Raw genomic sequence first — 24,241 nt, 5'->3', positions numbered from 1 at the left:
GACATGCCAGGCCAATCCCCTGTGCTGCAGCATTCCTCAGTGATGCAGCATTCAAAGGACAGGTTTTCACCTTGTGGGCATCACCCCACCTTTTGAGCCTGCCTAGAGAAGGGTCTGAACTCACAGTGACCCAGGGACAGCTGCCAGACTGACTGATGAATGAACACCAGGTCATCCTGGTGTGGGCTTCTCATTCAGCTGGAAGGAAACTGTTCTGCAAAGGATAGTCATATTCTCTGGCACAAATGTCCAGAGAAAAGAAGTCAAATTCCAATCAGCCTTTTGCCTTCAAAGGGCAAAAGCTTACAAGGGGTGACAAAGACATAGATTAAAGAGGTCTGGATAATGGGAAAAATTAGACTAGAAGTAGTATGATATAGGATGATTCTTAAGAAATAGGACTCAATCAGAAGGTATAAATAAATCTCTTCTTTAACTCTTAAGTAGGTTTAATGCAAACATGCACACTAATTTTTCTTCTTATTAAATGTTTGAAGAAGGAATTTGACAACACATGTAGAAAATAAGTACTGCTATATTGCAAAGGGAGGGGGTGACTTTTTAAAGTTTTATTAAATTTTTATTACCAGTAATTGTATCCAAAACAAAAATAAATGCAGATAATAAAGAAGAGTATAAAATACAAAATAAAAGGTCTTCTTATCCACTTCCAATCATCAGAGGCAATGTTGTCAAGAATGTCTGGTTTTAGTTCTCCTAGCGATTAGCATGAATTTTATGAATTACTTTTATTTTATGAAATTTTTACATGTTTTACTGCTCTTATAACCCATGGAGTCCTCTTTCTTGTATTCTTTTTTCCCTTCCTTGAAGTTTGTTTGACTTTTTTTTTTTTATGGGTGCATGGGCTCTAAGTGTTCTGGTTCTAATATGTCTATATTATGCCCTCCCGCTTACCTATCAGTCAGCTGGGTATAAATTTTCCTATTGAAAAATCATTTCCCTCAGAATTTGAATTCAGTATTCTGTTGTCTTCTAGCATACAGGCTTGCTGACAAGAAGTCTGATATCAAGGAAACTCTATGTAGAACTTGAATTTCTTGGTATTCTCCATGCCTCAATTTTCTCTCACATTTTCCAGATTTTTGTCTTATTTTCTGCATTCTAAGAAATTTCATTTTTCAGAACACCAACTTGGTCTTCAGCAAAAATTATTTCTTTTTTATTTCCAAGAATTATTCCCTATTCATTGATTGTTCATTTTTCATTGTGGCCCCTTCTTATTTTAGGAATGCAATCTATTCTTGAATGTCTTCAAGAATGCTACTTAGAATTTTTTCAAGTTCTCCTCTGCTCCCTAAATTATCTCTGTTTTCTCCGGGTTCAGTTGTTTGAATTAATTAATCTTGGACCTTCTCTTTCATGCTCCAGGTTTGTCTCAAATTCTTGTGAATCATAATCCACAAATAAAGAACTTTGTAGATTAGTAGGGATGGCTGGTGTTGGTTTCCTAGTTTTGTATATCTATTTTCCCGACAAACATCTTTAACAACTGCTTTAAAATTCTCTTTTGCTAATTGCACCATCTTGGTTCTCTCATGACCAGTCTTAATTCATTGCCTTTTTAGGTTACATTTTCCTGTTTCTTTGTATATAGAATAATCTTGGATTGTGTTTTAAACATTGTAAATGATATGTTATAGAGGATCTGGATTCTAGTATGTTCCTCTAGAAAGTTGTGGGTATTTTTTAAGCAGTTAGTTAAATTGGTTGAATTCAAGATGCACACTATCTCCCCTGCAATGGATATCAACTAAAAGATAGGGACAGGGACAAGTTTCCAAACACCAGAACTCATGAAAATAAAATTAGTCCATCCAATGAAAACTTTCTTTTACCAAATTAACACAATAATTTTGTAGATCAGTGTTCTGTAGACCACAATTAATGATCTTTTCCAGGGAAACATGCTGAAATGAAAATATTACAGCTTTCCCCATTAAAGATACATTGCTCTTTTGGAAGGCAGATCTAGGCTTTAAATAGTGTGCCCATTATAGAGTGGTCAAATGTGAAATAAATAGACTGAGGCAAAGAACTGATGGCATTTGATGCTGGTTCATTGCACATGAATAAATGACTTCATTTCTCTGTTCCTCTCTCCTTTGCAGACTCCCAGATTTGCAGCTCCCACATGCCAATTTCAAGCATTTCAGTTTCATCTTTACCATTTGGGCCTTAGCTATACTATTTATGGCTTAATATATTTTATAATGTTATCCTATCCTATATATGAACTCAGAAATGCTGGCTATAAATTTTCTAATATAGATTAAACTAAATATAGACTACCATTATCATAAAAAGTTGATATGTGCAGTATCTAAAAACCACATGTGGCATTTAGGAACCACCTAAATAATTTAGGAACCACCTAAATAATTCAAGAGTCACTGAAAGTATTCAAGAGAGGTCCATTTGGTTTTCAGTGGGAGCTATATGTGCCAACCAAATGTATTAACTCATTTGAATCTCACTATACACCTATGAGGAGGATACTGTTTTATATACATTTTACAGATGTGTAAACTGAGACACAGAAAGACTTGCATGTCCTAGTCACAGAGCAGGCTCTACGGCTGACCCAGATTTCCACCATGACACACTGACTTCAGAGCCTGTGCTCATAGCCATGATACAATAGTGCCCCTTGAGGTCTGTTTCCAGACCTAGACCAAGTTTTCAGATGCACAGAGATTGCTTCCAGTACAACTACACCATTCTAATGTGCATTTTCATTATGTGCTCTTTAATCATCCTATATATACTCTTCCATGAAGAGACTGTAACCTTTGGAGACCAACCGAGGAGTCAGCACTTGGGAAGGATTTGGCTAACCTGAGGTCTTGGAAATGGGGCTGAGGTACCTTCGAACCATAGGCCATCTATTAGACAATATACTTTCATCACATTATATTACTCCCTGTGGTTCCTACTGACACCAAAATGCCACGCAAGTCTCAATTTGTCAACCATTCCTGAGCCCCTCATTTATGCCTGTCAGTTCGCTAATCAATGTGAAGGATACATGATTGCCCATTACCTATCACTGCCAAACTAACTACCCCAAAATTTAGTGGCTTAAAACAGGCAATTTATTTTGCCCACAATTTTATGGGTCAGGAATCCTGGAAGAGCCTAGAGGGACAGTTCACCTCTGATCCATGTGGCAGCAAGTAGGGTGGCAAGAACTAAAGGACCCACTTCCAAGATGGCTTCTTCACTTGGGGGTCTGATACTTGTGTTTCTTGGTCACCTTTTTCCTCCATATGGTATTTTATCCTCCAGGGCCTCTTCATATAGCTTGGGCTTTTTGCAGCATGGTGATCTAGGATAACTGCACATCTTACATGGTGTCTTGCTTCTATGAGGAAGGAAGCAGAAGTTGACAGCTCAGTTAAGAGTTATGCTCAGACTGGTATAGCATCACTTCTAACATATGCTGTTGTTCAAAAGTGTCATGGGCTCACCCAGATTCAAGGGGGTGGAAAAATATTCTACCTGCTGATGGGAGAGTATCAAGGTCATATAGTGAAAGAGCATGAGGGGGTGGGAAATATTATTGCTGTCATCTTTGGAACATACGTCTTCCACACCTCAAAAAGCTTTTACTCTAACTCACGGGTTCATCAATAAAAGTCCATGGATAAAATTTAGGAGGTCTGTGAACTTGGAAGGAAATAAATCATATTTTTATTTTCTCTAATCTCTAAACTTTAGCATTTCTATCCATTCTGAATGTAGGCACAAACTACAGGAGTTATAGCAATACCTGTGATTTTGTTACCAATAAAAATCACAGATATTTTTACAGCACATTCAGTTGGGTATCAGGGGCCTGATCCTGGCCTATGGGAGCTTCGATGGGGCTATATCCCTACTGACCTATTCCATGTTGGGCCAGTGGGAAGTGAAGAAGATCAATAATGCTCACACTACTGGCTTCAAAGCAGTGAGCTGGGCCCCTGCTGTCATGCCTGGAAGCTTCATAGACCAGCCATCTGGGCAGAAGTCCAACTACGTCAAGAAATATGCATCAGGCGGCTGTGACAACCTCATCAAACTGTGGAAGGAGGAGGAGGACGGCCAGTGGAAGGAAGAGCAGAAGTTGAAAGCACACAGTGACTGGGTTTGAGACATGGCCTGGGCCAGCTCCATTGGCCTGCCTACCAGCACCATTGCCAGCTGCTCCCAGGATGGTCGAGTGTTCAGTTGTACCTGTGATGATGCCACGGGCAATACATGGTCTCCCAAACTGTTGCACAAGTTCAATGATGTTGTATGGCATGTGAGCTTGTCCATCACAGCCAACATCCTGGCTATCTCAGGCAGAGACAATAACGTGACCCTGTGGAAGGAGTCAGTCAACTGACAGTGGGTGTGCATCAGTGATGCCAACAAGGGCCAGGGTTCCATGTCCACTTCAGTCACAGAAAAGTGACTGAGAATGAGGAGCGACAAGACAGGCAGGGCCTGGCTCTCTACCTGCTGCCTCCAGGACTGCCCTTTCCTGGGCCAACTGACCACACAGCTGGGAGGAAGAATGCCCAACTCCCACAATATCACTTGCTCCTGGGAGTCATAACAAATGCAACCAGATTCATCATCTGCCTTAACATGATTTGATAAGGTTTGTAATATACTGTCCAGCTGAATGCACTCTTGTTAAGAGGGAAAAACTACAAATGACCTTCAAATCTATTATTTTAAAATATTTTGGGTCATTTTTATGTAACTTTTAGGTGCAGGCATCATTTGTGGGGGCAGGGGGGTGTTTCCAAAGTATTTAAATAAATTCATATTACTTATAAACAACAAAACCAAAAATGCCTGGATGCTATAGCTTCAATTCTGAGAAAAAAAAATTATGAACTTAATATTATATATCCAGTAAACATGTCAATCAAATGAGAGGGAAAATTAAGTCACTTTCAGACTTTTAAAAATTCAGCAGGCTTATTCCTCATGCATCCTTTTAAGAAAATTACTTTTGAAGATATTCTTTAGCCAAAACAAGAATAAAATTCAAGAAAGGTAAAGACTGGAGATCCAAGATAACTGACTCCAATCCAGGACAAGAAGTCAGGATGACAGGTTGGCATCCATCCCAGAGAGCACCTGGTCCAGATTGAAATAAAAATTCAGAGGGTTCTGGGAAATGTATCTACAATAATTACATTGCATCCCTTACCATGAATAGAATATGTTTAGGAAGATAGATAATATTAGTGACTTGAAGACACATGATTAAAAATTAAATTAAAGACACTTTGAAATCAATATTAACACAATCACAATAATGAAAACAATGTGTATTGATATTTTCAATTTTAGACTCAACCAATGGACACACCATGAAAGGATTAATTATGCTTACAGAAGAGATGATAAAACCTCACAAAAGTTGGCAGAAGGGCATGAAGATAGAAGAGTGGTAAAAGAGGTAGAGAGAAGTATAGGAGTCCTAATTTACTCATTTTTAAAAATAATAGCTAACACTGGGTACTTACTATATGCCCACTCTAAGAGATAAACATGAATTAATTCATCTAATTTCCCAGTATAAGGAAAGCAAGGCACAGAGAAGCATCTAAATTTCTATCATATATTACTTCTTACTTCATGGAAAGTCAAAGAGATGCAAAAGTTATTTTGTGAATGACTAAGAAAATAAAAGATTTTTCTATATTATTTCTAAAAATAATAATATATCTACTAAAGGCACAAAAATAGGTATATATATTAACTTGGTGATTTTTATAGCTCTTCAGGAATTAAATCAGTTTTGTATAGTTCATGAATAGAGAGATCAATGAGGGGAAATAATATAAATTCCAGAAACATGCACACATGCATATAGAAAATTAATATATGGTAAAGTTGGTTTCAGTGAATAAGAGATATGGTTAAGAAAATGGCTAGTTTCTCCCTCCTGAAGCCACAAGCTCTCCCATGGGACCCGTCCCCACCAGGGCTCCCATGACCCCAGTGGCCACCACCTCCTCCTCTGTACCCAGTCCCCCCCATGGGGAGCACTCTCGTAACCCTGGCTGCCACCACCTCCATGCCCCCTCCTCACTGGGGCGGGCTCATGTGCTACAGGGAAGCCTCTGGAGCAGACCCCTGTTGGTGACCCACATGCAGAGGTGGGGCTGAAACCACAGCTGAGCCCCAGGGGCCATGTAGCTAAGGAAGAAAAGCTGACATCTCTCCTCACAGCTGCACAAACAGCAAATTGACACTCTCACGACTGGCTTTGTAAACTCAGCACCTACAGAACATCTAAATGGACAACGAATGCTCCCAGCCAAGGCAGGTCTATCTTTAGCAGCTGTAGACTTCGTGGGCACATACATATGGGTGTTAGGTCAGGCCACAGTCTGAGCTGCTCACATAGCACCCACAGCAGGTCCAAATCCATGATTACTGCAATCCTGGGACCTGACTTTAGTGGATCTATGCTGGTGGCATGGTGAAAACGATGTCTGAGAGACACCAGGGCCAATTGCCAGCATACCTATGGTTAAGGTGAGGCCAAGAGTGGGGCCAACAGTAGTGTAATCTGAGAGCTCACACAATGGGTGAAAGGTGACATGACAGAGCACACCTACAGGTGAACAGCTCCAGAAGAGGAATACTGAGTGGCTTCCCTCCCAGTGGGAGTGCTCCAATCCTGCCTACCTTGCACCACAGATCAGAAACACAGCTAAGGAACAGATCTTGGGGCCTATACTATGACAACTAAGGAACAGACCCCACCTCTGTCAGGGCAGTGACAACCACAGAGCAAAGGGGATGCCCTGTTCAATATCCAGTGCAGGCTCTGGTCACCATAACATCAGTTACACCTCCTAACAAGGGGATAATGACCAGCATACACTGAGGAAAGAGGTGGCAGACATCTGTACTAAAAATAGCCCTTGCATCAAAAAATATTAAACCTACTCAGGCTATACAGGGATGTTCCCACATAAAAATAGCCCGCCAAGACAGTCTAAGTGTCTGGCATTGAGAAGAAGAACCCCCAGAGCATTAAGCCTTGAAGCCCAGCAGGGCTTGAGTGCAGGAGCTCCACAGGGCTAGGGGAAACAGAGACTCAACTCTGCGAGGGTGCACACAAGGCCTCACATGAACTGGGACCCAGCACAAAGAAGTACCTCCATAGGACCCTGGGTGACACCTACATAGGAGTCTTGGTGGATCTCCTGGGGAGGCGAAGGTGGACTATAGTTCACTGTGGGCTCAAGGACACTGGTAGCAGAAGCCCCAGGGAATATTGATCAGCATGAGCTCTTCCAGAGGTCCCCATTTCAGCACCAAGACCTGACTCCACCCAACAACCTGTAGGCCTCAGTGGTGGAAAGCCTCAGGCCAAACAACAAGACAGGAACACAGCCACACCAATCAGGAGACAGGCTGCCTAAAGTCATACTGAGCTCACAGCCACCTCAAAACACACTCTTTGACAGGGCCCTGCCCATCAGAGGGACAAGGCCCAGGTCCACACACCACAGGGCAGGCACAAGTCCCTTCCACCAGTAAGCCTGCATAAATTCCTGGACCAACCTCAACTACCAGGAGCAGACATCCAAAGCAAGAGGAACTATGATCCTGCAGCCTGTGGAAAGAATATCAGAAACACAGAAAGTTAGACACATGAGATAACAGAGAAATATGAAGGAACAAGATAAAACCCCACAAGAACAAGATAAAAACCCATAAGAACACTAAATGAAGAGGAGACAGGCAATGTACCTGAAAAACAATTCAGAGTAATGATAGTAAAGATGATACAAAGGGCTTCCCTGGTGGTGCAGTGGTTGAGAGTCCACCTACTGATGCAGGGGACACGGGTTTGTGCCCTGGTCTGGGAAGATCCCACATGCTGCAGAGCAGCTGTACCCGTGAGCCATGGCTGCTGAGCCTGCGTGTCTGGAGCCTGTGCTCTGCAACGGGAGAGGCCACAACAGTGAGAGGCCCGCGTACCACAAAAAAAAAAAAAAAATCCAAAATCTCAGAAAAAGATAGGAGCACAGATTGAGAACATACAAGAAATGTTTAACAAGGAGCTAGAAGATTTAAAGAAAAACAAAGATGAAGAATACAATAGCTGAAATGAAAAATACACTAGAAGGAATCAATAGCAGAATATCTGAGGCAGAAGAATGGATACGTGACCTGGAAGACAGAATGGTGGAAATCACTGCCTCAGAACAGAATAAACAAAAAAGAATGAAAAGAAATGAAGACAGCCTCAGAGAATTCTGGGACAACATTAAACACACCAACATTTGTACTATAGGGGTCCCAGAAGGAGAAGAGATAAAGAAAAGGCCTGAGAAAATATTTGAAGATATTATAGCCAAAAACTTCCCTAACATGAGAAAGGAAACACTCACTCAAGTCCAGGAAGTGTAGAGTCCCATACAGGCTGAATCCAAGGAGGAACACACGAAAACACATATTAATCAAACTGACAAAAATTAAAGACAAAGAAAAAATATTAAAAACCACAAGGGGAAAGCAACAAATAACATACAACAGAATCCCCATAAGGTTATCAGATGATTTTTCAGCAGAAAGTCTGCATGCCAAAAGGGAGTGATTGATATATTTCCAGTGATGAAAGGGAAAAATCTACAACCAAGAATACTCTACCCAGTAAGGCTCTTATACAGATTTGACAGAGAAATCAAAAGTTTTAGACAAGCAAAAGCTAAAAGAATCCAGCAACACCAAATCAGCTTTACAACAAACGCTAAAGGAGCTTCACTACGTGGGAAAGAGACCAGCAACTTAAAACAACCTTGTACATGTATAGACTGCTATATCAAAACCTCATGGGAGCAGCAAACCAAAAACCTAAAATAGATATACATATACAAAAGAAAAAGCAAACCAGAAGCAAAACTAAAGATGTTCATCGAAAAAAAAAAAGATGTTCATCAAACCACAAGAGAAGAGAACAAAAGAGGAAGAGAAGAAGAAAGACCTACAAAAACAAACCCAAAGAAATTAAGAAAATGGTAATAGGAACATACATAACGATAATTACCTTCAATATGGATGGATTAAATGCTCCAACCAAAACACACAGACGGGCAGAATGGATACAAAAACAAGACCCATATACATGCTGTCTACAAGAGACCACTTTAGACGTAGGGACACATACAGACTGAAAGTGAGGGAATAGAAAAAGATATTCCATGCAAATGGAAATCAAAAGAAAAATGGAGTAACAATACTCATATCAGACAAAATAGATGTTAAAATAAATACTGTTACAAGTGACAAGGAAGGATACTACATAATGATCAAGGGATCAATTCAAAAAGAAGATATGGGCTTCCCTGGTGGTGCAGTGGATGAGAGTCCACCTGCCAATGCAGGGGACACGGGTTCATGCCCTAGTCCAGGAAGATCCCACATGCCATGGAGCGGCTGGGCCTGTGAGCCATGGCCACTGAGCCTGCACGTCCAGAGCCTGTTCTCCACAACGGGAGAGGCCACAACAGTGAGAGACCCACGTACCGCAAAAAAAAAAAAAAGAAGATATAACAATAATAAATATATGTGCACCCAACATAGGAGCACCTCAGTACATAAGGCAACAGCTAACAGCTATAAAAGAGGAAATTGACAGTAACATAATAATAGTGGGGGATGCTAACACCTCACTTACACCAATGGACAGATCATCCAAACCAAAAATTAATAAGGTAACACAATCTTTAAATGACACAAGCGACCAGGTAGATTTAATTGATGTTTATAGGACATTCCATCCAAAAACAGCAGATTACACTTTCTTCTCAAGTGCACACAGAACATTCTCCAGGATAGATCACATCTTGGGTCACAAATCAAGCCTCAGTAATTTAAGAAGATTGAAATCCTATGAATCATCTTTTCTGACCACAACACTATGAGATTAGAGATGAATTACAGGGGAAAAAATGTAAAAAGCACAAACACATGGAGACTAAACAATATGTTACTAAATATGCAAGAGATCACTGAAGATATTCAAAGAGGAAATCAAAAAATACCTAGAGACAAATGACAATGAAAACACGATGATCCAAAGCCTATGGCATGCAGCAAAAGCAGTTCAAAGAGGGAAGTTTATAGCTATACAAACTTGCCTCAAGAAACAAGAAAAATCTCAAATAAACAATCTAAACTTACACCTAAAGGAACTAGAGAAAGAAGAACAAACAAAACCCAAAGTTAGCAGAAGGAAAGAAATCATAAAGATCAGAGCAGAAATAAATGAAATAGAAACAAAGAAATAGCAAAGATCAATAAAACTAAAAGCTGGTTCTTTGAGAAGATAAACAAAACTGATAAACCATTAGCCAGACTCATCAAGAAAAAGAGGGAGAGGACTCAAATCAATAAAATTAGAAATGAAAAAGGGGAAGTTACAACAGACAAAGCATCCTAAGAGAATACTACAACAACTCTATGCCAATAAAATGGACAACTTGGAAGAAATGGACAAATTTCTCAAAAGGTATAACCTTCCAAGACTGAACCAGGAAGAAATAGAAAATATGAACAGACCAATCACAAGTAATGAAATTGAAACTGTGATTAAAAATCTTCCAACAAAATAAGTCCATGACCAGATGGCTTCACAGGTGAATTCTATCAAACATTTAAAGAAGAGCTAACACCCATCCTTCTCAAACTCTTCCAAAAAATTGCAGAGGAAGGAACACTCCCAAACTCATTTTATGAGGCCACCATCACACTAATATCAAAAACAGACAAAGATACTACGAAACAAGAAAATACAGGCTGATATCACTGATTAATAGAGATGCAAAAATCCTCAACAAAATACTAGCAAACAGAATCCAACAACACATTAAAAGGATCATACACCATGATCAAGTGGGATTTATCCCAGGGATGCAAGGATTCTTCAATATACGCAAATCAATCAATGTGATGCACCATATTGACAAATTGAGGAAGAAAAACCATATGATCTTCTCAATAGATGCAGACAAAGCTTTTGGACAAAATTCAACACCCATTTATGATAAAAACTCTCCAGAAAGTGGGCATAGAGGGAACCTACCTCAACATAATAAAGGCCATATACCACAAACCCAGAGCAAACATCATTCTCAATGGTGAAAAACTGAAAGCATTTCCTCTAAGATCAGGAACAAGGCAAGGATGTCCACTCTCACAACTATTATTCAACATAGTTTTGGAAGGCCTACCACAGCAATCAGGGAAGAAAAAGCAACAAAAGGAATATAAATTGGAAAAGAAGAAGTAAAACTGTCACTGTTTGCAGATGACATGATACTATACATAGAGAATACTGAAGATGCCACCAGAAAACTACTAGAGCTAGTCAATGAATTTGGTAACGTTGCAGAATACAAAATTAATGCACAGAAATCTCTTGCATTCCTATACACTAATGATGAAAAATTTGAAAGAGAAATTAAGGAAACACTCCCATTTACCATTGTAACAAAAAGAATAAAATACCTAGGAATAAACCTACCTAGGGAGACAAAGGTTTCTGTATGCAGAAAACTATAAGACACTGATGAAAGAAATTAAGTGATACCAACAGATGGAGAGATATACCATGTTCTTGCTTTGGAAGAAGCAACAATGTGAAAATGGCTATACTACCCAAAGCAATCTACAGATTCAGTGCAATCCCTATCAAATTACCAATGGCAATTTTTTTTTACAGAACTAGAACAAAAAAATCTTAAAATTTGTATGGAGACACAAAAGACCCTGAATAGCCAAAGCAGACTTCAGGAGAAAAAACAGAGCTGGAGGAATCAGACTCCCTGACTTCAGACTATACTACAAAGCTATAGTAATCAAGACAATATGGTACTGGCACAAAAACAGAAACATAGATCAATGGAACAAGATAGAAAGCCCAGAGATAAATCCATGCACCTATGGTCAACAAATATATGACCAAGGAGGCAAGGATATACAATGGAGAAAAACAGTCTCTTCAATAAGTGGTGCTGGGAAAACTGGACAGCTACATGTAAGAGAATGAAATTAGAACACTCCCTAACACCATACACAAAAATAAACTAAAAATGGATTAGAGACCTCAATGTAAGACCGGACACTATAAAACTCTTAGAGGAAAACATAGGAAGAAGACTCTTTGACATAAATCACAGCAAGATCTTTTTTGATCCATCTCCTAGAGTAATGGAAATAAAAATAAACAAATGGGACTAATGAAACTTCAAAGATTTTGTACAGCAAGGGAAACCATAAAAAATATGAAAAGACAACCCTCAGAATGGGAGAAAATATTTGCAAACAAATCAATGGACAAAGGATTAATCTCCAAAATATATAAACAGCCCATGCAGCTCAATATTAAAAAAACAAACAACCCTATCAAAAATGGGCAGAAGACCTAAATAGACATTTCTTCAAAGAAGACACACAGATGGTCAAGAATCACATGAAAAGCTGCTCAACATCAATAATTATTAGAGAAATGCAAATCAAAACTACAATGAGGTATCACCTCACACCAGTTAGAATGGGCATCATCAGAAAATCTACAAACAAAAAATGCTGGAGAGGGTGTGGAGAAAAGGGAACCCTCCGGTCCTGTTGGTGGGAATGTAAATTAATGCAGCCACTATGGAGAACAGTATGGAGGTTCCTTAAAAAACTAAAAGTAGAATTACCATATGATCCAGCAATCCCACTACTGGGCATATACCCAGAGAAAACCATAATTCAAAATGACACATGCACCCCAATGTTCATTGCACCAGTATTTACAATAGCCATGTCATGGAAACAACCTTAAAGCTCATCAACAGACCAATGGATAAAGAAGATCTGGTACATATATACCATGGAATATTAGCCATGAAAAGTAACGAAATTGGGTCATTTGTTGAGACGTGCATGAATCTAGATACTGTCATACAGAGTGAAGTAAGTCAGAAAGAGAAAAACAAATAACGTATATTAACACATACATGTGGAACCTAGAAAAATAGTACAGATGAACTGGTGTTCAGGGTAGAAATTGAGACACAGATGTAGAGAACATACGTATGGACACAAAGGGGGGAAAGCTGCAGGGGGTGGGGGGGGTGGTGTGATGAATTTGGCAATTGGGATTGACATGTATACACTGATGTGTATAAACTTGATGACTAACAAGAACCTGCTCTATAATAAAATAAATAAAATTAAATTTAAAAAAAAGAAAGAAAACACAATGATCCAAAACCTATGGGATGCAGCAAAAATAGTTCTAAGAGGGAAGTTTATAGCTATACAATGTTACCTCAAGAAACAAGAAAACTCTCAAATAATAAAACCTGACCTTACACCTAAAGCAACTAGAGAAAGAAGAACAAACAGAACCTAAAGTTAGTAGAAGGAAAGAAATCATAAACAGCAGCAATAGATGAAATAGAGATGAAAAAAACAATAGCAAAGATCAATGAAACTAAAAACTTGTTTTTGAGAAGGTAAACAAAATTGATAAACCTTTAGCCAGACTCATCAAGAAAAAAAGGGAGCAGACTCGAGTCAATAAATTTAGAAATGAAAAAAAAAGAAGTTACAATGGACACCACAGAAATACAAAGGATCACAAGAGAATACTACAAGCAATTATATGTCAATAAAATGGACAACCTAGAAGATAAGGAAAAATTCTTAGAAAGCTACAACCTTCCAAGACTGAACCAGGAAGAAATAGAAAATATGAACAATCACAATTAATGAAACTGAAACTGTGATTTAAAAATCTTCCAACAAAAAAAGTCCAGGACCAGATGGCTTCACAGGCAAATTGTATCAAACATTTAGAGAAGAGTTAATGCCTATCCTTCTGAAACTCTTCCAAAAAGTTGCAGAGGAAGGAACACTCACAAGCTCATTCTATAAGGCCGCCATCACCCTGATACCAAAACCAGACAAAGATATCACCAAAAAAGGAAACTACAGGCCAATATCACTGATGAAAATAGATGCAAATATCCTCAACAAAATACCAGCAATTTGAATCCAACAATACATTAAAAGGATCATACACCATGATCAAGTGGGATTTATCGCAGGGATGTGAGGATTTTTCAATATCTGCAAACAAATCAGTGTGATACACCACATCAACAAATTGAAGAATAAAAACCATATGATCATCACAATAGATATAGAAAAAGCTTGTGACAAAATTCAACACCCATTTTTGATAAAACCTCTCCAGAAAGTGGGCATAGAAGTAACATACCTGAACCTGATAAAGGGCATATATGACAAACCCACAGCAAACATCATTCTCAATGGTGAAAAACTGAAAGCATTTCCTCTAAGATCTGGAACAAGACAAGGATGTCCACTCTTGTCACTTTTATTCAACATAGTTTTGGAAGTCCTAGCCACGGCAATCAGAGAAGAAAAAGAAATAAAAGGAATCCAAATTGGAAAAGACTAAAACTGTCACTGTTTGCAGATGACATGATACTATACATAGAAAATCCTAAAGATGCTACCAGAAAATTATTAGAGCTCATCAATGAATTTGGTAAAGTTGAGGATACAAATTTAATGCACAGAAATCTCTTGCATTCCTATACACTAACAATGAAAGATCACAAAGAGGAGTTAAGGAAACAATCCCACTTATCATCACATCAAAAAGAATAAAACACCTAGGAATAAACCTACCTAAGGAGGCAAAAGACCTGTACTCAGAAAACTGTAAGATACTGATGAAAGAAATCAAAGATGACACAAACAGATGGAGAGATATATCATGTCCTTGGATTGGAAGAATCAACATTGTAAAAATGACTATACTACACAAGTAATCTACACATTCAATGTAATCCGTACCAAATTACCAATAGCATTTTTCACAGAATAAAAACAAAATTTTTACAATTTGTATGGAAACCCAAAAGACCCCAAATAGCCAAAGCAATCTTGAGAAAGGAAACCGGAGCTGGAGGAATCAGGCTCCCTGACCTCAGACTACACTACAAAGCCTACACTAATCAAAACTGTATGGTACTGGCACAAAAACAGAAATATAAATCAATGGAACAGGATAGAAAGTCCATAGATAAACCCACACACCTATGGTCACCTAATCTATCACAAAGGAGGTCAGAATATACAATGGAGCAAAGACAGTTTCTTCAATAATTGGTGGTGGGAAAACTGGACAGCTTTATGTAGAAGAATGAAATTAGAACATTCTCTAACACCATACACAAAAGTAAACTTAAAATGGATTAGAGACCTAAATGTAAGACTGCATACTATAAAACTCTTAGAGGAAAACATAGGCAGAACACTCTCTGACATCAATCAGAGCAAGATCTTTTTTGATCCACCTCCTAGAGTAATGAAAATGAAAACAAACAAAAAAAACAAATGAGACCTGATGAAACTTAAAAGCTTTTGCACAGCAAAGGAAACCATAAACAAAACAAAAAGGCAACCCACAGATTAGGAGAAAATATTTGCAAATGAAGTGACCCACAAGGGATTAATCTCCAAAATATACAAACTTTTTTTAAGCATTTTTGCCTCTATGTTCATCAGTGATATTGCCTTTAATTTTCTTTTTTTTCCTGATACCTTTGTCTGGTTTTGGTATCAGGGTGATGGTGGCCTCGTAGAATGAGCTTGGGAGTGTTCCTCCCTCTGCAATTTTTTGGAAGAGTTTGAGGTAACTAATGGGAACCTACTGTACAGCACAGGGACCTCTACCTAATGCTCTATGGTGACCTAAGTGGGAAGGAAATACAAAAGAGGCAAAATACATATAGCTGATTCACTTTGTTGTATGGCAGAAACTAACCCCACATTGTAAAGCAACTATATTCCAATAAAAATTAATTTAAAAAAACCCAAAACAAAATATACAAACAGCTCACACAGTTCAATATCAAAAAAAACCCCAATCATAAAATGGAAAGAAGATATAAAATAGACATTTCTCCAAAGAAGACATTCAGATGGCCAAAAAGCACATGAAAAGATGATCAACATCACTAATTATTAGCAAAATGCAAATCAAAATTACAATGAGATATCACCTCACACCAGTCAGAATGGCCATCATAAAAAAATCTATAAACTATAAATGCTGAAGAGGGTCTGAAGAAAAGGAAGAATGTAAATTACTACAGCCACTATGGAGAACAGTATGGAGGTTCCTTAAAAAACTAAAAATAGAATTACCCAGCAATCCCAGTACTGGGCATATACCCAGAGAAAACCATATTTCAAAAAGACACATGCACCACCAGGGAAGCCCAAACATTTCCTTTTACTGAAGTAGAGTTGATTTACAATGTTTTGTTAATGTCCAGTGCATACCAAAGTGATAGGTTTATATATATATATATATATATGTATGTATATTCTTTTCCTGTTTTAGATTCCACATGTAAGTGATATCCTATGATATTTGCTTTTCTCTGTCAGACTTACTTCATTTAGTGTGATAATCTCTAGGTCCATCCATGTTGCTGCAAATGACATTATTTCATTCTTTTTTATGGCTTAGTAGTATTCCAGTGTGTGTGTGTGTGTGTGTGTGTGTGTGTGTATCTCGCATCTTCTTTATCCATTCATCTTTCCATGGACATTTAGGTTGCTTCTGTGCCTTGGCTATTATAAACAGTCCTGCTATGAACATTGGGGTGCATTATTATTTTGAATTAGAGTCTTCTCCAGATGTATGTCCAGGAGTGTGGTTGCTGGATCATATGGTAATTCTATTTTTAGTTTTTTAAGGAACCTCCATACTGTTCTCCATGGTCTCTGCACCAACTTATATTCCCGCCAACAGTGTAGAAGGGTTCCTCCCCTCTTCTACACACCCTCTCCAGCATTTATTGTTTGCGGACTTTTTAATGATCGCCATTTTGACTGGTGTGATGGTATACCTCATTGTATTGATTTGCATTTCTCTAATAATTAGTGATGTGGAGCATCTTTTCACATGCCTGTTGTCCATCTGCATGTCTCCTTTGGAGAGATGTCTATTTAGGTTTTCTGCCCATTTTTTGATTAGGTTTTTTGTTTTTATTGTTATTGAGTTGTATGAGCCGTTTCTATATTTTAGAAATTAATCCCTTGTCGATCCCATAGTTTGTAAATATTTTCTCCCAGTTTGCAGGTTGCCATTTCATTTTGTTTATGGTTTCCTTTGCTGTGCAAAAGCTTATAAATTTGATTAGGTTCCATTAGTTTATTTTTCCTTTTATTTCTTTTGCCTTGGGAGACTGACCTAAGAAAACATTGCTACAATTTATGTCAGAGAATGTTTTGCCTAGGAGTTTTACGGTGTCCTGTCTTATATTTAGCTCTCTAAGCCATTTTGAAATTATTTTTGTGTATGGCATGAGGGAGTATTCTAACCTCATTGATTTATATGCAGTTGTCCAGCTTTCCCAATATCACTTGCTGAAGAGACTTTTTCTCCATTGTATATTCTTGCATCCTTTGTTGATTAATTGACTGTAGGTGTGTGGGTTTATTTCTGGGCTCTCTACTCTGTTCCATTGATCCTATGTCTGTTTTTGTGCCAATACCAGGCTGTTTTGATTACTGTAGATTTGTAGTATTGTCTGAAGTCTGGGAAAGTTATGCCTCCCTGTCTGTCTAGCTATTTAGAAAGAATATACCAGAACTTCAACCAAAAATAATTTTCAGATAAATAATACTTTATATTTCTAAATGAAATCATATAGAGTATACCAAGAAAACATGTAAGATTATACAGATAAATGTATGTATGTGTACATATGTATGTACAATTTTGGAATAGGAAAAGCTGAATTTCAAGCTTTTTAAAATTAGAAATGATAATTTATGAGATTAATAAATAAAACTACATATTTATTAAAAATTAGAGCACAGAAAAAGATGGCATAAACGAAGTTAACAAATGACAAATCTGAAGGGAAAATGGCAACATTTATGATAGTGGGCTTTTTACCTTCCATTTACAGTTAAGTAGCTCTTAGAAATTAAAAGAAGGTGGCCAAGAATCCAATAGAAAAACTAGCAAAGCACAATGCACAAAAAAGAAAATACAAATCTCTTCTGAATAGAAACCTTTTGAATGATCTACAGTTTGAAATGCAGCAGAACTATTCAGGAAATTAAGATATTTTGTGTGCATTAAATTTTGGAGTTGAACCAACCTTAACAACCCTCCTGAAAGCAATATATTGACTTGGCAGGATAAAAAGAATCAGTGAGGGATGAATTAATGGGGCATAAGGAAGTAAAAATGAAGAATGTAAAAAGGAAAAGGGAGTGGGACTGGACAGAACTGAAGGTCACTGGTCAAGGGAAGAAGAAGCTCACCCAAGAAACATTTTTAAATATGAAAGAAGAAAAAAGAGGGGCTGGTGTTTAAAAAAGTCAAATGATTAATCATGAACTTTAAGCTGGACAAGCAAAGAAGAGAAGTGGGAGAAGAGTGCAGAGCCAACTCAAAAGGGAAATGGAGAGATCAAGGGTACCAGAGGTTTTTATGAGGCTAAATGGAGTTTGAGCAGGAAAGAGCTAGAAGAATCAATCTAGTCAGTAACTGAGATTTTAGACTTTGATTTTTAAGCTGGATCAGCTTAAAATACAAAATATACAAATACAAAATATGACCCAATAAATGGGTCAACAAATACAAAATACAAAATATACAAATACAAAATATGACCCAATAAATGGGTAATTAAATTGATGTGAAAGTACTCATTGGAGCTGAATTCAAGCAAGACCTCATTGTAGTTTCGAGTTCCATTTCTCTAATAATTAGCAATGTTTAGCATCTTTTCATGTGCCTAGTGGCCACCCATATGTCTTCTTTGGAGAGACGTCTATTTAGGTCTTCTGCACATTTTTTGATTGGGCCAACTTCCTTCTTTTATTTAAGGACTTTTCAAAGGGAAGGGACATTATTATGGAGAATAATATTATAATATATAATTATATATTATGATAACATAATACTATTTATGTTATTTTTGAAAAATGTTATTGCCCTTTTCCTTTTGGTATACAGTCATATAGGTTTTAACACATGTATAAATCCATGTATCCACCACCATAATCAGGACACAAAATTATTCCAGATCCCCAGAAAAATCACTTAGAGCTATCTTTTTTTTTAAACATCTTTATTGGAGTACAATTGCTTGACAATGTTGTGATAGCTTCTGCTGTATAACAAAGTGAATCAGCTATACGTATACATATATCCCCATACCCCCTCCCTCTTGCATCTCCTTCCAACCCTCCCTATCCCACTGCTCTAGGTGGACACAAAGCATGGAACTGATCTCCCTGTGCTATGCGGCTGCTTCCCACTATCTATTTTACATTTGGTAGTGTATATGTGTCAATATCAATCTCTCACTTCGTCCCAGCTTATCCTTCCCCCTCCCTGTGTCCTCAAGTCTATTCTCTACGTCTGCGTCTTTATTCCTGTCCTGCCCATAGGTTCTTCAGAACCTTTTTTTTTTTTTTTTAGATTCCATATATTTGCGTTAGCATACGGTACTCTTTCTGACTTACTTCACTCTGTATGACAGACTCTACGTCCATCCACCTCACCGTAAAAAACTCAATTTCATTTCTTTTTATGGCTGAGTAATATACCATTGTATATATGTGCCACATCTTCTTTATCCATTCATCTGTCGATGGACACTTAGGTTGCTTCCATGTCCTGGCTATTGTAAATAGTGCTGCAATGAACACTGTGGTACATGACTCTTTTTGAATTATGGTTTTCTCAGGGTATATGCCCAGTAGTGGGATTGCTGGGTCATATGGTAGTTCTATTTCTATTTTTTTAAGGAACCTCCATACTGTTTTCCATAGTGGCTGTATCAATTTACATTCCCACCAACAGTGCAAGAGGGTTCCCTTTTCTCCACACCCTCTCCAGCATTTATTGTTCATAGATTTTTTTCATCTAGTTTATGGTTTCTTTTGCTGTGCAAAAGCTTTTAAGTTTCAATAGGCCCCATTTGTTTATTTTTGTTTTCATTTTCATTACTCTAGAAGGTGGATCAAAAAAGATCTTGCTCTGATTGATGTCAGAGAGTGTTCTGCCTATGTTTTCCTCTAAGTTTTATAGTACCTAGTCTTACATTTAGGTCTTTAATCCATTTTGAGTTTACTTTTATGTATGGTGTTAGAGAATGTTCTAATTTCATTCTTTTACATGTAGCTGTCCAGTTTTCCTGCACCATTTATTGAAGAGACTGTCTTTGGCCCATTGTACATTCTGACCTCCTTTGTGATAGATTAGGTGACCATAGCTGTGTGGGTTTATCTCTGACTTCCTATCGTGTTCCATTAATCTATATTTCTGTTTTTGTGTCAGTACTATACTGTCTTGATTACTGTAGCCTTGCAGTATAGTCTGAGGTCAGGGAGTTTGATTGCTCCAGCTCCGGTTTTCTTTCTCAAGATTGCTTTGGCTATTCGGGGTCTTTTGCGTTTCCATACAAACTGTGAAATTTTTTGTTATAGTTCTGTGAAAAATGCCAGTGGTAGTTTGATAGGGATTGCATTGAATCTGTAGATTGCTTTGGGTAGTAGAGTCATTTTCACAATGTTGATTCTTCCAAAACAAGAACATGGTATATCTCTCTATCTGTTTGTATCATCTTTAATTTCTCTCATCAGTGTCTTATAGTTTTCTGCATACAGGTCTTCTGTCTCCTTGGGTAGGTTTATTCCTAGGTATTTTATTCTTTTTGTTGCAATGGTAAATGGGAGTGTTTCCTTAATTTCCATTTCAGATTTTTCATCATTAGTGTGTAGGAATGCCAGAGATTTCTGTGCATTAATTTTGTATCCTGCTACTTTACCAATTCATTGATTAGCTCTAGTAGTTTTCTGGTAGCATCTTTAGGATTCTCTATGGATAGTATCATGTCATCTGCAAACGTGACAGTTTTACTTCTTTCCTGATTTGGATTCCTTTTATTTCCTTTTCTTCTCTGATTGCTCTGGCTAAAACTTCCAAAACTATGTTGAATAAGAGTGGTGAGAGTGGGCAACCTTGTCTTGTTCCTGATCTTAGTGGAAATGTTTTCAGTTTTTCACCATTGAGAACAATGAGGACTGTGGGTTTGTCATATATGCCCTTTATTATGTTGAGGTAAGTTCCCTCTATGCCTACTTTCTGGAGAGTTTTTTATCAGAAACGGGTGTTGAATTTTGTCAAAAGCTTTCTCTGCATCTATTGAGATGATCATATGGTTTTTCTCCTTCAATTTGTTAATATCGTGTATCACACTGATTTGTATATATTGAAGAATCCTTGCATTCCTGGGATAAACCCCACTTGATCACGGTGTATGATCCTTTTAAATGTGTTGTTAGATTCTCTTTGCTATTATTTTGTTGAGGATTTTTGCATCTATGTTCATCAGTGATATTGGCCTGTAGTTTTCTTTTTTTGTGACATCTTTGTCTGGTTTTGGTATCAGGGTGATGGCGGCCTTTTAGAATGAGTATGTGAGTGTTCCTCCCTCTACTATATTTTGGAAGAGTTTGAGGAGGATAGGTGTTAGCTCTTCTCTAAATGTTTGATAGAATTCGCCTGTGAAGCCATCTGTTCCTGGGCTTTTGTTTGTTGGAAGATTTTTAATCGCAGTTTCAATTTCAGTGCTTGTGATTGGTCTTTTCATATTTTCTATTTCTTCCTGGTTCAGTCTTGAAGGTTGTGCTTTTGTAAGAATTTGTCCATTTCCTCCAGGTTGTACATTTTATTGGCATATAGTTTCTTGTAGTAATCTCTCATGATCCTTTGTATTTCTGCAGTGTCAGTTGTTATTTCTCCTTTTTAATTTCTAGTTCTATAGATTTGAGTCTTCTCCCTTTTTTTCTTGATGAGTCTGGCTAATGGTTTATCAATACTGTTTATCTTCTCATAGAACGAGCTTTTGGTTTTATTGATGTTTACTATTGCGTCCTTCTTTCCATTTTCATTTATTTCTGATCTGATCTTTATGATTTCTTTCTTTCTGCTAACTTTGGGGCTTTTTTCTGATTTCTCTAATTGCTTTTTGTGTAAGGTTTGGTTGTTTATTTGAGATGTTTCATGTTTCTTGAAGTAGGATTTTATTGCTATAAACTTCCCTCTTAGAACTGCTTTTGCTGCATCCCATAGGTTTTGGGTCGTCCTGTTTCCATTGTCATTTGTTTCTAGGTATTTGTGGATTTCCTCTTTGATTTCTTCAGTGATATCTTGGTTATCAAGTAGTGTATTGTATAGCCTCCATGTCTCTGTATTCTTTACAGTTATTTCCCTGTAATTGGTATCTAGTTTCATAGCATTGTGGTCAGAAAAAATATTTGATAAAATTTCAATTTTCTTAAATTTACTATGGCTTGATTTGTGACTCAAGATATGATCTATCCTGGAGAATGTTCCATGAGCACTTGAGAAGAAAGTCTATTCTGTTGTTTTTGGATGGAATGTCCTATAAATATCAGTGAAGTCCATCTTGTTTATTGTATCATTTAAAGCTTCTGTTTCCCTCTTTTTTCATTTTGGATGATCTGTCCCTTGGTGAAAGTGGGGTATTAAAGTCCCCTACTATTATTGAGTTACTATCAATTTCCCCTTTTATGGCTGTTAGCATCTGCCTTATGTATGGAGCTGCTCTTATGTTGGGTTCATAAATATTTACAATTGTTATATCTTCTTCTTGGATTGATCCCTTGATCATTATGTAGTGTCCTTCTTTATCTCTTGTAATAGTCTTGAGAATTGCTACCCCAGCTTTCTTTTGATTTTCATTTGCATGGAATATCTTTTTCCATCCCCTTATTTTCAGTTTGTATGTATCCCTAAGTCTGAAGTTGGTCTCTTGTAGACAGCATATATATGGGTCTTGTTTTTGTATCCATTCCGCCAGTCTATGTCTTTTGGTTGGAGCATTTAATCCATTTACATTTAAGGTAATTGTTGATGTGTATGTTTCTGTTACGATTTTCTTAATTGTTTTGGTTTTTTATTGTAGGCCTTTTCCTTCTCTTGTGTTTCCTGCCTAGAGAAGTTCCTTTAGTATTTATTGTAAAGCTGGTTTTGTGGTGCTGAATTCTGTTAGCTTTTGCTTGTCTGTAAAGGTTTTAACTTCTCTGTTAATTCTGAATCAGATACTTGCTGGGTAGAGTAATCTTGGTCATAGGTTTTTCCCTTTCATAACTTTCAATATGTCCTGGCACTCCCTTCTGGCTTGCAGAGTTTCTACTGAAATTTCAGCTGGTAACCTTATGGGGATTCCATTGTATGTTATTTGTTGCTTTTCCCTTGCTGCTTTTAATATTTTTTCTCTGTATTTAATTTTTGATAGTTTGATTAATATGTGTCTTGGCATGTTTCTGCTTGAATTTATCCGGTATGGGACTCTCTGTGCTTCCTGGACTTGATTGACTATTTTCTTTCCCACATTAGGGAAGTTTTCAACTATAATCTCTTCAAATATTTTCTCAGTCCCTTCCTTTTTCTCTTCGTCTTCTGGGACCCCTATAATTCAAATGTTGGTGCATTTAATATTGTCCCAGAGGTCTCTATGAGTGTCCTCTATTCTTTTCATTCTTGTTTCTTTATTCTGCTCTGCAGTAGTTATTTCCACTATTTTATCTTCCAGGTCACTCTTCCGTTCTTCTGCCTCAGTTATTCTGCTATTGATTCCTTCTAGTGAATTTTTAATTTCATGTATTGTGTTGTTCACCATTGTCTGTTTGCTCTTTAGTTCTTCTAGGTTGTTGTTAAACATTTCTTGTATTTTCTCCATTCTATTTCCAAGATTTAGATCATCTTTACTATCATTACTCTGAATTCTTTTTCAGGTAGACTGCCTATTTCCTCTTCATTTATTTGATCTGGTGGGTTTTTACTTTGCTCCTTTATCTGCTTCATATTTCTCTGTCTTCTCATTTTGCTTAACTTACTGTGTTTGGGGGTCTCCTTTTCACAGGCTGCAGGTTTGTAGTTCCCGTTGTTTTTGGTGTCTGCCCCCAGTGGGTAATGTTGGTTCAGCAGGTTGTGTAGGCTTCCTGGTGGAGGGAACTGGTGCCTGTGTTCTGGTGGATGAGGCTGGATCTTGTCTTTCTGGTGGTCAGAACCATGTCCGTTGGTGTGTTTTGGGGTGTTTGTGACCTTATCATGATTTTAGGC

The 24,241-nt window shown here is 37.5% G+C and overlaps 1 pseudogene; it reads left to right on the top strand.

Annotated features, from left to right (window-relative positions):
• The first annotated feature begins 3 nt into the window (after positions 1 to 3).
• Positions 4 to 4,521, top strand: LOC111179137 (protein SEC13 homolog pseudogene; annotated as a pseudogene).
• Positions 4,522 to 24,241: the final 19,720 nt, after the last annotated feature.

The sequence above is a fragment of the Delphinapterus leucas genome, chromosome 4 (genome assembly GCF_059928025.1).
Source record: "Delphinapterus leucas isolate spDelLeu-1000000601 "Yukka" chromosome 4, BTC_Dleu_Yukka2, whole genome shotgun sequence".
Taxonomy (NCBI): Eukaryota; Metazoa; Chordata; class Mammalia; order Artiodactyla; family Monodontidae; genus Delphinapterus; species Delphinapterus leucas.
The sequence above is the reverse complement of the archived record's forward strand: the minus strand, read 5'-3'. Positions and strand labels throughout refer to the sequence as shown.